This window comes from Nothoprocta perdicaria, unplaced genomic scaffold (assembly GCF_003342845.1).
Source record: "Nothoprocta perdicaria isolate Ctin4 unplaced genomic scaffold, notPer1 scaffold_206, whole genome shotgun sequence".
NCBI classification, from domain to species: Eukaryota; Metazoa; Chordata; class Aves; order Tinamiformes; family Tinamidae; genus Nothoprocta; species Nothoprocta perdicaria.
Genome location: NW_020455272.1, coordinates 1347653 through 1363776, shown reverse-complemented (window position 1 = coordinate 1363776; position 16124 = coordinate 1347653). Strand labels below are relative to the sequence as shown.

Sequence of the window (16124 nt, the reverse complement as noted above, 5' to 3'; positions counted from 1 at the left end):
TGCTGCCGCTGCCGCCGTCGCCTCTCGCGGCAGCTCCCGGGGCGCCGCGAGGCGCTGCCGCTCCCGGGGGGCCGCCCAGGCGCCACGGCGGAGCGTCACCAGGAGGGAGCTGCGCTTGGTGGGCGCTGCGCCGTTTGCCGCGGCCCATGGCGGCCCCCCGGCTATGGAGGGCAAGGGGGCCAGCTCAATGGGGCGGGCGCCGATGAGGGCAGGGCCCCGGGGCAGAGCCTCGCGRGTCGTTTCCCTCTGGGGGACCGGTGAGCCAAGGGGCAGTGGGACCCCCGGCACCGCGGGGCGAGCAGCGAGTGCCGGGATGCGGCTGGCGCCGGAGCASGGCACCGAGGCGGGCGGACGCCGGCGGTGAGGGGCTGGCGAGAAGTCCTCATCCATCCTGGGCGCAAACAGGCACGGCCTGGCCTGGAAAAACAAGCGGGAAGTGCGTGCTCAGCACCCAGCACTCACAGCCCATAGGCACAGCTTGCCCTGGGGTGCCCTGCGCAGGGCAGGGTCTGGTCCGATGCCCGTTCAGTGGCTGCAAAGGGGGCCCAGCACTCACCTAGTGCCAAAACAGGGGCTGCGAGGGGCCGCGCGGAGCCTGAGCGCCCGCCTGGAGCGCCCAGGGCACCGCGTCCAGCCGGTGAGCTCCCAGCCCGGCCGGCCCTCCATCCCTCCTCCCTCCAGCGGGCTGCTTCCTCCCGGSCCCTCGTCCTCGTAGGAGGTTTTCCCAGCTTTGTTCGAAGCAGTGGGAGAAGGTGACGCTTGGGATAGGGGGGGACGCGGCGGAGGCGTGAAAGGCAGCTCTTAAGGAGCACCAGGGAAAAACAAGGGATCCAGGATGGGGGGGAATGCGACTGACCGGCACTGCCCAGAGCGGCCTTCAGCCACGCGGCGGCCAGCCCTGTGGCTCCATGTCTCCAGGCAGTGCCCGGCCGRCTGGGGACACCGGCCCACGCTAGGAGCTCCGGCGGGACGAGCCAGAGCCGCCTCCGGCCTGACAAAGAGCCGCTTGTGGCTGGCGCGGGCGGGCCGAGCACCGCGCATTGCAGCCATTCCTGCGCCCTGCGCCAGTGCATTCCCGGCCCGGCGGCTCGCGGGCCGCGCGAGGCCRCCCCGTGGTGCCCCCAGCCCGGAGCACGCGGCCCAGGCGCCCGTCCCTCTGCTGCGCYGCTCGCAGCAGAAGCTGGAGGGAAACCCTGGCCATAAACCACCTGCTCTTGGGCAAATGACCGYGATTTGAGAAGAATACCACTGAGTTTTTGAAATATTTTCTCACTTTCTTGTTTTTTCCCCATTGAGGAAGGCATCGTTTGCTTCTCAGGTGTTTGTTCAGGCTTTAGCCCTTTTTTTTTTTATTCTGATTTTCTATTTCTTCTCTATTATTCCAATTCCTTCCTAATGCCATTAGCATTTGGCCTTTTTCAGGGCTTAAAGTGCACACGTTACAAGCAGTCAGTGGGTTATTCTGCATCTCAATCAAAAACAAAATTCATTTTGAAGAGCAGTGTAATAACTAAGTAGGAAAAAGGACACATGTTTTGGTGGGAGGCATGAACCAAAACATTGGCAAACAGGACAAAAAGAGAAATGGAGTGGAAAGTGAAAATAAAAGCCATCACAATATGTATGTTTATGTCTTTTTCCTGAAATAATTGAAATGTTCAAAAAGCCAAAAGCTTCCTGTGAAAAGTTTCAGCATCTCCAAAGCTGAGGAGTCTCCCAGGCAAATCCCTACGCTGGGGGAGAGTAGTCACCCCTCCCCTGGGGAGATGTCCCTTGGGGTCCTCAAGGCCATCAGCGCAGCTCTGGCCATGGAGGGGACGGTGACCAGCTGATTCGGCATCGCTCTGATGCCAAACTCAGCTGATTTTGGCGGAGAAAGGCGCCGTTTCAGCCCGGGGGCAGCTGCGAGCTGCCCACATACGGAGCAGAATTGCAGCCGTAACTGCGCTTGCCTGGGCGCTGGGGCTAMCAGGAACCAGCCGCTTCTGTGGCGGACAGCACAGCCCGAGAGCGGTGCCCTGGGCTGGCAGCACATGGCAAACACGGCCCTGCGGCCGTGACAAACGTGCCAGGGGGTTAYGGCTGGGCTGAGAGCCCGCGCGGAAGTGGCATGGGTAAAGAAGGGCTCAGGATTGTGTAATTGCTTTGTTTCCTTCAAGAAACAGAGAAAGGGAAGCCGAAAAAGAGCAATCTGATGCTCTTCAGTGTTTCCAGCACTAAGTATCTTCTCTAATGCCTCATCCAGTTCAACTCAGTATCTGAGACTATTTCACTTTCCCTTGAGAGAGTCTTTATAGCTGCACAGATATCACAGGGAAGAAGCAGTCTCAGTTTTCACTCAGTGTTTTCCTTTTTCTTAATTACTCCCAGATAACCCCTTAGTATACATAGCAGAGAACTGCTTAAATAAAGAACTTCCCTACTTTAAAGGGAATCTAACTACGAGCTAGTCCTTGCTGGCTAGTCTTAAGATGGAGGGAGGCAGCTCCCAGGGAGAACAAAATGAAAACAGAGCAATGGAAATTGTTTACACATTTATTTCAKAGTAGAGGGCTTTGACACTATTAACAATAATGTTTTTAGTAGCCATGAAAAGTATCTGATTTGACACCATCAGAGTTAAAGAGAAGGAAACAAGACAGAGTAGTTAAATAAATAGTTTGCAAAACATTCAGTAGACCTTGGAACCTGGTCTTGCTTCTTCTTTAGCTCTTGGGATGAAGTCAGGGCATCAGGCAGATGAACACAGAGGGACTGGGGATGTCAAAGGCAATAGATACTCATAAGATCACTTCCCAGTCCTCCTCTTTGCCCTGGCAAAGTTGTTTCCTCTGGCACCATCTCCAGCAGTTGGCCCTGCCAAGTGCTTAGTGCCAAATAAATGCACGGGTGCCCTCCTTATTTCTCTATTGAGACATTCAAGCCCCAGGATTTGCCATAGAAAACTGAACAAAAAGGCAAAAGCAAGCGGGACAGGGCTGAACTACTTTCCTCCTTTTTGTTCAGSTTCCTGTACAGAACCCTGGGTGCAGAGGAGATGAAAGCAGGCAAGATTGCACACAGGAGATCATGCAGAGCAGGCACGAGGTGCCAAGGGGCCAGCGAGAGCCAGCAGACCCACGGCAAGCCCGTGGGCAAGCCYGTGGCAGCCCAGCCTGCCAGCTCGCTGCAGAGCACCCTCGCGCAGGGTGCACTCACACGGCACGGCGTGCTGGGCCTTTCACTTTATTGGATTAGTGAGAGGGATTTCCTTACCATAAACTGGCTCAACAGACAGTCTTGTTGCACAGCGACAGCCTGGCCTGTCCCCAACCTCGCTCTCTACTACCTGATCTCTACTACAAAAGCTTGTACTGCTACCCCGTTATTGTGGCTGTAGTATGTTGCATTGCAGCCCTAGCTGCCAGCAATGATGGGAAGCAGGTTTCCAAGCTGACCCTTGGAGACTACGTCTGTATTGTTCTGGAGGGCTGTAGATACGATCGGTGCAGCTGGGGACGGTGAGTGATGCCACGCGGTGCAGCCCTGTGGTGTTTTCCTTCCACAGGCCTGACTCACCGAGGAACAAAAACACCCAAGAGGTACCTGTTTCAAACTGCMCCCGTGCTCGCTTTCAGCACAGGAATCGTCCCACTCATTTCACTTGCCTGCGGAATGAAACTCCCCAGGCCAGGGCATCAAGACCTCTTGCATCAAGAGCTCTGCTTTTGGCTGAATGGAGGGACTCTCTAATTTTCAGCCTGGCTCAAACACAGCTAGAAAAGTCTTGCCGTTTTGCTGAGAAAGAAAATGGTGATACCATGGCAATTTGGCAGATGGAAAGCGTCAGAAAGACCTAGGCTATTTACAAGATTCCCTGATCCATTCCCTACTGAGTCAAAACCCTTGGATCTAAAAATTAACTTTCTCCTCATAGAATTACCAGGAGAACATCACTCAGCTACATCAGTCCAGTGCACTCTCCTCCCCTCGGTAATGGAGGAGAAAGCCTCTGCCGACAGTTTCAAAGGAGAGTTATTGCACGCTGCCCACCTCTTCTTGGAGGCTGAGCAACACCATCCCTCCTTTGACGAGCTGTGATGGAAGGAGGAAGCCTCCTTCCACAGCTGGATYGAGCGTCCTGCTGGACAAAGGAGCCTTTGGGGTCTGTGGCACAGAGCTGGTGCCTGGGGACATGGATGCAGCATGTGCAGGTGGCAGTGTAGGTCGCTTGGACGCATGGACATTGGTGTTGTGGTGGCTGGCTTACACCCTCCAGCGTGCGTGCGATGGGGTACAAGACACCTATACAACTTGCGTATATAAAGAGTGTTTTCTGGGTGAGAGGAGGAGGGATTGCTGTGACCAGGGCTCTGTAGATGGCACAGGACAGCAGCACCATGTACCTTCACACTGGCTGGGCCAGCAAGCAGCTCATTACAGTGTCCTGCAGAGGTGGAGGCAGGAGCACAACACACAACAGTGACGCGGCAGCATGATATGCACCAGCGAGAACCAGGTTTGGCACTTGGTAAAGCCTCCTGTCAGGGGSTCAGGGCTCCCCCAAGGCTTACTTTGCTCCCCAGGCATTGCACACCACTGGCGGGGAGGGAAAGGTGTCAATGGCCCAGGTACCCCCAGCTTCACATCTTCTTACAGTGCTTTGGTAGCGGGTCAGCCCCAGGGGAGTGAGGAAAGTGCAAATACTGCAATATGAACATGGGATTTTGTGCGAGACCCACATCATACAGCTCAGGTCCGGAAACCACAGGCRGTGCAACAGGTTCATTTCACTGAATGGCTCAATGTCCCTTCTCAGAGACAGGCAGAGAAAGGGTGTTGAGGGATGTTTCACAGCTTGCAGTGAGGATGACAGTGAAGGGAGAGTAGCACCTGGGGCTCCAGGAATTTGCTCAGGATGATTCTTGGGTGCAGGGGACCAAACAAGTGCAAATGTGTAAATCAATTTGTAGAAAAGTGCCCCATCTCCTTTAGTAGCAGAGYGGAGCAGAAGACCAGGTGCTTCGCGGTGCCCCAGGAGAGGCTTACGAGATCAATCTGGCAGCACCGCTTCATGGAGCGCTGCAGAATGTCTCTGCTTGGCACAGGGCTTAGACAACCCTCTTTAGTAATGATCTTAACATGAATGTTGTGCTTATGGCAATGCCAGGTTAGAGCTCCAAACTCTGAGGCTCCAAAACAGACACAAGAAAGCAGTGCAGCTCGAGCAGCAAGAAAGGCATTCAGTCTCCAGGGCTGTCAGTCCTCAGCCCCTCCGCGCACGGGTAAGCTGAGGTGAGCTTCAGCAAGCTTACCAGCACATTGCCAAGGCTGACTGCTGTGAAGAGCTCCACCGAGGCAAGGAACTGGGCTGAAAGCCACCAAATTCATTTCACCAAAAACACTTCTCTGACTTAAGGTGCCTGGATTAGGTTTAACCCAGCAATGAGGAATAAAAGGCTCTGTGTCCTCTCAGAAGGCCAGTATCCTTGCAGAGACCTTTCTTTGTGAAGGTCATATCAAGACATGTTGTCTCAATCTCAACAGTGACTAACAAGACACCTTTTCGCTTTAGTGATTGATCAGTCCCAGCCATCAGAGGTGCAGGAGTCCCTGCAGGATAAAGGGTTGTGGACAGGTGGAAAGTCCTGAGTCTGCAGCGCCACATAGACATTGCTTAAGGGTTGAAGGGAAAGAAAAGTGAACAGTAAAATTCACATAGCAGCAAAGAACAAAKCATTGATCCACCCCACTTGCATGTGGGAGACCTGCCATCCTGACCAAGACCTGTGGATGTCCATCCACACAGGAGAGGCTCTTCTGGACACAGCGTGCAGAGCTCACCCCTCGTGGGCGGCATTTTAGACCTCAGGCACCCCAAAGGCAAGGTTGTCCCGAATCATCAACGTCTTCCGTAGGTCCCGTTCCATGATCGGCCTCTGCGTTCGCCACTTATGGGCTTCCTGGAGGCCCGGCTCGAAGTAGTAAATGCAAGCTCCAAAGCCCACCAGGATGAGAATGGAGATCATCAGGTACACGGGCACGAACCAATCCAAGAAGTGGGGCATGGCTGCCAGAGAAAAGGCGAGAAAGCTCTTGTAGGGGGAGCGCCTCCAGAAAGAGCTCCACCAGGCTGCACTATGCCAAGCCACAGAACCACAAAATCGCCCAAAATCCCTCTGGGGATCTTGCAGTTCTTGGCTCACCACTGGTTTTTGCCTTACCTGTCCTGGTCTCTCACCTTTTTCCCAAAGACTTCCAAGTCTCCTCATGGTTTTTTTGCAGTGGTATTCAGGAAGAGACAGTTGGGTTTATTAGCAGAACTTAGTACCATCCCCAGTCTTTATGAATTCTGCTTTTTGGTCTTGTGGACCCAGGTCTCTGGTTTGCACTTGTTGCCATCTGCAGGTTTAGGCCCTGCATCATCTGCTGGRGCAGCAGTGACTTACCTGGAGCAGCCGGTCTGCCTGGCCAAAAAGCCCCCGTGAGCCACGTTCCTATTCCAGATCAGCACTGCCCTGGGAAACACAGAACAACAGGTCCATTAYGGGCCCAGCCCACCACACTATCACCCCCGCTGCTGAGAAACAGCAAGAGGGAAGGATCAGACACCCCCGCTCCAGCCATCAGCACTCAAGTTTCCCCGAAGCAGTGGACAGGGAGAGAAGCCAACAGTGAGCCAGGCTGGACAGCAGCGAAGGGTTCAGCACGGAGGCAAAAAAGACGATAGTTCAAGTACATTTTCGGAAACTGTTGCCCTGGGGTGCTGCAGATGCAATGCCCCTTGCCTTCAGCGCAGGCAGAGCTGGGCCTTACTGAATCCTGCCTTGCAAGAGACCTTCAGGCTGTCACAGGTGAAGGGCCTCCAGGCCAGCAGAGTCACCACCGCGTTGCTCGAAGCTCCTGCTCCTGCCCTCCCATGTGCAGGCCCAGGAAGGCCGGGCTGGGGGGGCTCTGCACGGCTCCCCAGCCACTGYTGCCCATCCTGCCCCAGGCCAGTCCTTGGGACTCCTTCCCCGAGGCTGCCGCTGCGGCTTCCCGCCGGGATCCCCTCCACGTGCTCTGGAAGCAAACGCCTCCTGACACCAGCTGTGCCCGCCATAGGGGCGCGTAGCATCTGYCCCTTCCAATGATTTGGTGCTGTGGCTCCCGTTTAGGAAGGCAAATTCCTGCAGGCATCYCTGCTGGCGCAGAGCAGGAATGCACACAGCTTTACCTGGCAATTATTTCTCACTCTGATTTCTGTGACACAGTAAGTGCTAGTTAGTTTGCCATCACATTAACTGATTTCACACAGAGCTTGCTGGGGGGGTTTATTTATTTATTTTTTAATACCAGGGCAATCAATTGATTCAAATCTGCCCAGAAGCACTTGTCTGCGGAATGCATCCTGCAGTGAGAGGCCCTGTCCTCGCCTGCCAGCACAAAGACTATCAGCAGGAAGCACGAGAATGAACAGGACATTTCATTTCTACYCTATAAATAACATTTTCTCTCAAAGGGTTAGATCTGAAACTAGCAGGAATTGTTGCTAAGATAAGCAAGAAATTGACAGAAGTAGAATGGAAAAAAGAAATGAAAGAAAAAAAAAACAGGATTTCCCTGTGCTTAGAGGCACAGATATTGGATATTTATCTGCCCTCCTTGCAGGATGGCAGAGACATTAGTGCATGTTGTTCTCTGCTTTAGCAGCCATCATTTTGCCTACCTCCAGCACGGCCGCTACTGTCACCAAGTCCTGGAGGGTTTTTGCCATCTTCCTCTCACTCCCTTTTGCCCGGACCCCACTTGTCCTGGCCACACATGACACCCCCTCCACACTGCTCAGCACCAGCCACCATTCAGCTGGACATGAAGACACAGCCTCAGCCCTGCCTTTCCATTGCCATCCCCTCGTTTCTCCAGTAAATGACTCGGGAGATTAAATAAAAAGCCCAGGCTAAGCGCTAGGGCCCCGCAGAGGCACTGTGGAGCGCCCCGCGTGCCACCCTCGCGGTTCCCTCTGCAGAAGCAGCTCCTGTTTCTTCACGTGCTGCTGCTGCCTGACCAGGTCTGACAGCACCCCGGCATCCTCCCCACCACGGCACTGACAGAGCCTCCTACAAACCCTTTACCCAGCGSTGAGCAGATAATATCAATCCCTTCCCAGTTTAATGCAGGAAGCGACGGGGTTTGGGAGCCTGGTAAGGTAGCACCAACCCAGCCTCCCCCATGTGATGGGTTGCAAATCAACAACCTAAATTCCCTTCCCCAGCGTTCACCTTCAAAATCCAAACGTGCCGCTGCCATTCCAAATGCACCACGGCCGAGAGCAGCCCCACACAGTGCCCGGGTTGTCCTTCCTCGGGGCCGGCGGAGCTGGTGTCTCCAGCTCCTCCGGAGCCAGCTCCTCCTCAGCCCCCTTGCCTGGCAGCCATGCCAAGGAGCTTCCCTTCCCGGGGGAGCTCTGCGGATCCRCAAGGTGTCCCAGCCCTCGCTGCTGCCGCTTCCCTTTTGGCAGCGGGACACCCGAGCCCTCCCAGAAATTAAGAACCCCAGTACCCTGCTGGGAGAGCTCCTCGGAGAGGCAAGGGGACTGATCCATGTCAGACGTGTCCCTCCCACCACTCCCCTTCAGACGCCACCCCASGAGCTCTCTGCCCATCGCCACAGCCCCGGAGCTGTTGGCGGTGGCAGCACACAGTGACTTTGGCCACAAAGCTATGGGCTGCACCGTCAGGAGCACAAATAAGGTTCGGCTCCATTTTTCCTGTACCAGATCTAGCCCATGCACCAAAACAGGTTTATCCTGACCGTGTAAGATCATGCTGGGACAGGGCACCCCGGGGGAACCTGCAGCTGGGGCAGGGCACTATGGATGGCAGGGCCAGGCCCCGGACACACGGCATCCCGCCGATCCCCGCTGCCCGCCCTGCAAGGTGCCACCTACCTTCTTCAGCGGGTGCAGAAAGGCGGGATGGGGCTGCTCTTGTCGGCCTCCGCAGGGCCCACGTGGGAGCAGTCAGGCTCACTCCCCAGCACACGGATTTCCCTGCAGTGCCAGGCAAAGGAAGCCAGTTCCGGGAGAGCTGGCGTGACCGTGGGAAGCGATGGGAGCGGGGCGGGAGGAGGGCCAGAGGCGGCGGGAGCGCACGGGGCTGGCGCGGCGGCCGCGCTACCTCCCTCCCTGCCCGGGCTCTCCCCTCCGGCCTCCCTGGCTGCTCCTTCCCGCAGGAGGGAGCGTCTGCGCCCAACTGCATCCCGGTGCCGCGGGGAGGGGGCATTCCTGTGGCGGTTGTTATGGCAACCGGCCTCCCGCTCCGGTACCCGGGGAAAGGCAGGAGCCGGAGCGATGCTCTCCTTCCGAGAGGCAGGAGCCAGAGCGATGCTCTCCTTCCGCTGGCATGGCCATCGCACCAGAGAGGAGCCCGGGGGAGCAGAACGGGCTCCCTGTCCTCCAAAGAGGAAAAGCCGGAGCGGTTTAAGAGGGAAAGGAGCTCAGCATGGGAAGAGGAGGTGGTGGGCACTGCTCTTCCAGCGGGAGGGCAAGGACAGGGAACAGGCGTGGCGGAGGAGGAGGCACAAATGTGTAGGTTGGGTGCAAAGAGCTCTGTGGGATTTTAAGGCTCTGGTGTTTTCCAGGTGCACCCACTCCATGGCAGTGATATGAGCAGCTGGAAGTTCGCCACAGGAATGGAGACAAGAGGCATGGAGAGGAGCTGATGGAAGGGGCACGTTAACACTCCTTTTAGGTTTTTTTTAAAAAATAGGTGAAAACGAATCTGCCAACTTTCTGGCCAGAATATCTCAAAGAATAAAACAATCAAAATATGTTATTTTTTGAAGTAATACTTTTGCTTTCAACAAAATACTTCTTGTTTACAGAAGCAAAACTGGGCTCCACASTTACTGCTGCTGACAGAAATCATCGTGCTGAAACGTCTTCTGCTTCGGCTTTTCAGCAGCACAGGGAAGAAAAAATCACCATGACTCCAAAGTCAGTTAGCACGAAAACATTTTAACCAAATCAGTCAAGGGAGCCGCTGCAGCCAGGGAGCTCCTGCTCCCCGCCAGCCGCTCAGCCCTCCCTGCTCATTCACTGACACCTATAGCCCTACCGGGCAMACTGCAGGGAATGCTTGGGAAAGGCGGCAGGGCCAAGTAAAGGTGCAAAAGGGCCCAAGCCTGGGCCCAGACTTGTGCCAGCTGCACCCCTGCGCCTCAGGAGTCAAGAAGAGCAAGGTTTGGCTTTCTAGAGAATTGCGTTTAGGTCACGAAAGGGTTAACCCGCTCCCCAAGGAGCCCTGCGCCCTGCAATAGTCAGAGGGTCCTGCTGGCTCCAGCCGAGCGAAGGGAACGGTGACACTGCGAAGCTGTTTGCTGCCCAGCCTGCGTCAGAGGGCAATTCACAGGCGGAGAGACGGAGCAGGAGGCGGCTATGGGTGCTAAAGGTGCTGGTGCGATGGCCATGATGCTGCACGATTCCTTTTGCATAGTCCTTTCGTCTTCCCCAGGCCTCTTCTGCTTAACGCAACTCAGTAATCACGTAAAGACATTGAGAATCTGCTCGTGATGGGCCAGGTACCACCTACCTGCGCGGTGGAGCAGATCTTGCGGGACCGCTGGGTCCCCTGGCACGTGGTGCCGAAGCACCAAAGATTCCCCTGCCACGGTGCAGACACCAGAACCAGTGTGAGCTGAGAATCACAGAATCCCAGAATGGTTGAGGTTGGAAGGGACCTCTAGAGATCATCTAGTCCAATCCTCCTGCTCCAGCAGGGACAYCCAGAGCACGGGGCACAGGGCGGCATCCAGGTGGGTTTGGAAGATCTCCGGAGAAGGAGACTCCACAACCTCCCTGGGCAGCCTGTGCCAGGGCTCTGTCACTCTCACAGTGAAGAAAGTTCCTCCTCACATGGAGATGGAACTGCCTGTGTTGTAGCTTGCACCCATTGCCCCTTGTCCTGTCACTGGCCCCCATTGAGAGGAGTTTCGCCCCATCTTCTTTACATTCTCCCATCAGGTATTCGTACATATTGATAAGATCCCCTCTCAATCTTTTCTCCAGCCTAAACAGGCTCAGCTCGCTTAGTCTCTCCTCATTAAGATAGATGCTCCAGTCCCTTAATCATCTTCATTGCTCCGTGCTGGACGCTCTCTCCGTATCTTCTGCAGCCGCAGATCTTCCTGCACTRTGAGAGTGAACACAAGGTGCCTGGAGACAGGGCAGCCATCCAGAGCTCCTGTGCGTGCCCAGCGTGGAGTGGGGTGGCAGGGCCAGAGCAGAAACCCTTTAACCATAACAGCTCTGGGTGAAGGAGGAGGAGACAGCTGCGACTCAGGGACGTTTCCTGCGTTTAAGCTACCAATATGAGACARGGTGAATGGCACCAAAACAAACAAACAAACAGAAAAGAGTCACAGTTCTTCTAAATTCAGGTTAATCCCAAGCCTGGGAGTCTGCTTTTCCCGTTTTTCCTCACATGGAAGTCCTGTGTTTCAAATACTGAGCCAGAATGGGGCAATGGGAAACTGTGCACAGGCAGTTCCATCTGCACGTGAGGAAGAACTTCCTTCCTGTGAGGGTGCCAGAGCCCTGGCACAGGCTGCCCAGGGAGGCTGTGGAGTCTCCTTCTCCGAGGATCTTCCAAACCTGCCTGGATGCCGCCCCGTGCTCTGGGTGTCCCTGCTGGAGCAGGGGGTTGGACTGGATGATCTCCAGAGGTCCCTTCCAACCTCAACCAGTCTGTGATTCTGTGAGGATGCCCCAGCTTGGCAGCAAGCATGAACATGGGTCAGGCTGGGTTACACGACCCAGCAATTCCTGAATGCAGTAGGTCCAGGGCTCCCCGCAGCCTTGTGTTTCAATCTCCTGCCTGTTATTTAGAGCCCTTTCAGCTTACATCAGTATCTTCTCAGACAGCCAGGACATGCCCTACAGGCTGYGGGTACACCTGTAAATCATAGTCTTGCTCGCAATTTTCTTTGCAGCTCAGGGATTTTTTAAAGCTGACCTTGTAATCAAGAGTCCCCTGTTGCTCTCAGCGTGTGTCCCAGWCATCACACTCTCTATTCTCACAGTATGATAATCCGCCCCAGAACTCCCCAAAATAAAGTAGGGGGAAGAAAGTCATTACTAAGCAAGCCTAGGACAGTGACAGAGGWCAATCTGGAAATGCTCCCCAGTCTGCTGACAGGGGACTTGCAGCAGGACACAGAAGGCCCCTTGGGTGCATGGTGGACCATCAATCTCATATTCCAGTGGTGAAGCACAGTAGCCTGCATTTCAGGTGCTTTTGCAGTTCCAGACAAGAAAATGCCTTTGAGAAGCTTTGCTGACTTTTTCTAACAGCTGAAGAAATGTAGATGGCTAGCTAAATTAAAGAGCATAATAGAAAAAAAAAAAAAAAAAGTGATTTCCTTTAGGTCGAAAGTTTCTTACCACCAAAGGAAAATGAAGTTGCCAGCAGCAAAAGTGGAGATGTCATTAATTTCCCTCTAATAATTGCAATTGCTAAATTATTGTTTTTGCCCGTTAGTGAGGCAGTAGGAGCAATGAATTAAGCGTGATCCTGCAGCTCGCGCGCTTCCCACGCGTTGCAGGGAGGTCTGTCCTGCACCAGCTGCTTGCAGCCAAGCGGGACCTCGCAAAGCAAGTGCTACACTGGGTGCTGAGGGAGCCAGAAAAGGCCACATTCGCATAGAGGTTTGGGGAGAGAGTGGTGACATAACAGGCACCTGCGTGCCCTTCTCCCAGGACCATCTCCTGAGCTTGTTTCCTCTAGCTGGAGGGAGAAGCAAGAGAGAAAACAGAGGGAAAACACCCCGAGATTCATTCCTGCACACACTGGATGAAGCACAGAGCAAATTGGGCAAGGACACCTGAGGGCAACATGCACTGTGTAATTTCTCTTGCACTGCCCAGTGCTGCCCTGTTGCCAGGCTTGACTGCCCAGGCAGAGCTGCTGAGGACCAGGCCCAAGTCTCACTCACACCAAGTGCCTTAGTTGGCAGCCTCCAAGCAGCTTCACGTGGGCTAAGTTACATATACTTGCTTCTTGTGCTACCAGAGTGATGTACAATGGCCCACAGAGCAAAATTAGGAACTGTCTTTCCTTGTCCTATACTCCTTTAGCCTCTTCTGCCTGTGCAGTGCAAAGTGCATTTGAACATTGGCTTCAGCTTGAAGGTACAAGTCAGGAGCAGTGAAGGACTCGTTATTCCTACTCTACAGACTGTTTACAACTGCCAAGTTGTTACTTGACACAGTCATGCAGTGATTCGTGAAGCACAGCTGGATCTCCAGCACTAACSATGTCTCATCTCCCTCCCCTCCTCTCCTTGCCAGGTTACAAACCTGGAACCTGGAGCATGCTGCCAGCCTCAGGCTCCACCTCTTTCTGCCATCATCTCTACCTTGAAGAGCAGTTTTTAAATGCTGTCCTTTGGCATTAGACATCCTTTACACCCCCTTCCTAGCCCATAGGTGAAGAGCCAGAGGGTGCAAGACAATGTTGCACCCTCATGACCCTTTCATGATGGGTCCATCACGACCCTCTCCACATTATCCCAAGACAAGGCCACAGACCCACAGGTTCTCCCATAACCAAGGGGCTAAGGTAAGGAAAAGTAAAGGAGGGATCAGCAGCAAGAAGACCTGCCACCCATGGGAAGGCAAAGCTCAGCCATTGCTGAGAGACGTCAGCCAAGGGGTGGCCAAGACTGGACAAAAACAGGGATTGATGGATGGGAGTCGGGAAAGAGGGGGCATCCCTCCTTCCTCAGCCTGCTCAGGGGCCAGGGTTTCTTCATAACCAGTTAAACGCCTGCAGGGGACAGGGAAATAACTGTGGAGTCAGCGTGAGCTCATCCATGCTTGACTCACTGGAGCACAAGCAGACGCCGGTGTCACGGATGGAGGGAGCTGGGGCTGTGTGACGGAGGAGACAGCCAGCTTGGCCCTGCTCAGACAGTGATCTCATCGGGCTGCAGCAATCCTAGTCCTTCCCGGGACCCAGAGAACTGGAAGGAGGGAGAAGGACAGGGAAAGAGAGAGGAGAATCCTCTCATTAGGCCAGTGCTGCAGCTGTTAGCACGTTTACCCACCCTCTGCAGCTCCAAGAGAGCTTGTCCCGATTGCTCCCCATGTCCCCCCACCCAGGGAGCTGACTCCTGTTACTTAACACTTCCCTCCGCCTTCCATCTTTAGGACATGTCTGCCCTGGATTTGTCCTCCCTTCCCCCAGCTGAACACGACATCAACCAGAAATACCCTGCGATCCCTTCTGCTTCACCTGCCATTTGCCTAATGCTGGCGGCGAGCCGCACCGCCTGCCTCTGCCCAGCTCAGAAAAGGCGTCTCGGCCACGTGATGTCGGCTCGCGCTGACAGGCCCAGCTCTCCCCCGTCCACCTCCCCTTCTGCCTGAGCAGCGCAAAGCGCATTTGAACATTGGCCTCAGCTTTAGTGTCCAACTCAGGGGCAGTGAAGGACTCGTTATTCCTACTCTACAGACTGTTTACAACTGCCAAGTTGTTACTTGACACAGTCATGCAGTGATTCGTGAAGCACAGCTGGATCTCCAGCACTAACCACTCGGCAGTGCTTGGCAGAGCAGTGGGTGTCTCCATTGGCAGCCTCACCCTGCGACCTCCTCTCTCCCCTTGCCCACATCCTGTGCCTTGGGGCAGCCCGGGTGCAAGGTGTGGGGAGAGCGAACCCAAGCGGGCAGCTCCTGCCTGAGGGCACCCAACCTGCAGCRAAGGCTCTCAGCAAGGGACACTGTGAGACTGGCTGTAGGTCAATGGGGAAAGGGGCTCTCTGAGGGCTTCACCGCACGTTGCCTCCTCCYGCTCCACTCCCATCGTACGGTGTGGTACGAACAGCATCCCGCCCGTAACACGGAGCGGCAGTGTGTCCCCAAGCYGGGCAGCGCCAGGCTGGCCAGAGGCAGGCGGCAGGGGACAGCAGAGCCTCTGGGAACGGGTAGGAGCGGGCAGGACAGCGCTCGGGCTGCTGCAGCATCCTGCCAAAGCGAGCAGGGATGCTGCAGCAGGCGCAACGCCGAGCGCTGCTGAAGCAACGTCCCCAAGCAGCTGTCGGGAGGGCACTAGGTGCTGTGCCAACGCGCRCAGAGGCTGTAAGCACAAAGTACAGACATAACTTGGGGCAGATGGGTCAATTCTTCCTTTATTTTTTAACAGTTAGTGATTATGCAGGCTTGATTACACGCCTTGCTCGCCTTGTAATCAATACTTAAACAATATAGCGAGTGTCTGTGCGCTGCTTGGAAAGGAGGTTGGTGGTCTGAATATGCTATTCACTTCCCCMTGCTAATGCATAATTTATATCCCTGCGGCTATAAATACAGCCATGTGCAGGGAACACACGCTCGGTGGCCGCTGCACGGTGGGGATGGTGGGAACTGGCCCTCCCCAGGACCCACCAGGCAGCGTGGGGCAGGCGTGTGAGGAGAGGCCTTCGGGAATCCAGTTCCACTCCTGCAAACCAAGAGATCGCAGCATGGGGAAGGACCCACATATGGGGGGCAGGGAAATAACCCTACATGTTTTTAGGAGCACTCATGAATCAAGCAAGGCTCACAGTGCAGCCTGTGGAGGCAGCATGCAAAGCGAAAGATGGATGGGATTTGCTGCAGAATGACACGGTTTAGGTGTGGGGTTAACACACAGTTTAGCTGCAGGGTTAACTCAAGCCTGGGTAAGCCTAGCTCGTGGCRCAGGCAGCAGGCTGCAAACACGGTCCTGGGCAATGCAAAGGCCCCGTGTCAGCACAGCCAGCTCTCCGAGGACACAGGGCACTAATGCAGGGCCCTGTGTCTCTAGATCCCATGTCTGGCTCAGTCTCTGGGTTGAGCTCCATCTGATCCTTGCTTTCGGAACAAGGAAAGGTGAAAGGGCACCTCCYCCCTCATGACTGGAGGGTGGAAAATGCAGACGCCCGATGGCCCAGCACCCAGGGGAAGGGCACGGGCTCTCAGGGGAACCCGCGGACCGGGCAGCAGATCGCGCTCCACGCAACGCTCCCGTTGCACGCACTGAGCCCCAACGGCGGCGGGCGCGCTCCAACGGCGGCGCATGCGCATGCGCACCGACCGTGCTGCCGCCCCCCCCGCGCGCATGCGCATGCGCACCGACCGTGCTGCC

The 16124-nt window shown here is 55.3% G+C and overlaps 1 long non-coding RNA gene across 2 annotated transcripts; it reads right to left on the bottom strand.

The window, feature by feature from the left end:
• Nucleotides 1-2639: 2639 nt before the first annotated feature.
• On the bottom strand, nt 2640-9046 carry LOC112946470. Of its 2 annotated transcripts, none has more exons than XR_003249246.1 (3): nt 8909-9046; nt 6429-6497; nt 2640-6049 (listed from the first exon to the last, which is right to left on the bottom strand). It is a non-coding gene; the product is annotated as an uncharacterized LOC112946470 (long non-coding RNA). The 2 variants fall into 2 exon arrangements; XR_003249245.1 differs by lacking the exon at nt 8909-9046 and adding an exon at nt 8241-8314.
• Nucleotides 9047-16124: the final 7078 nt, after the last annotated feature.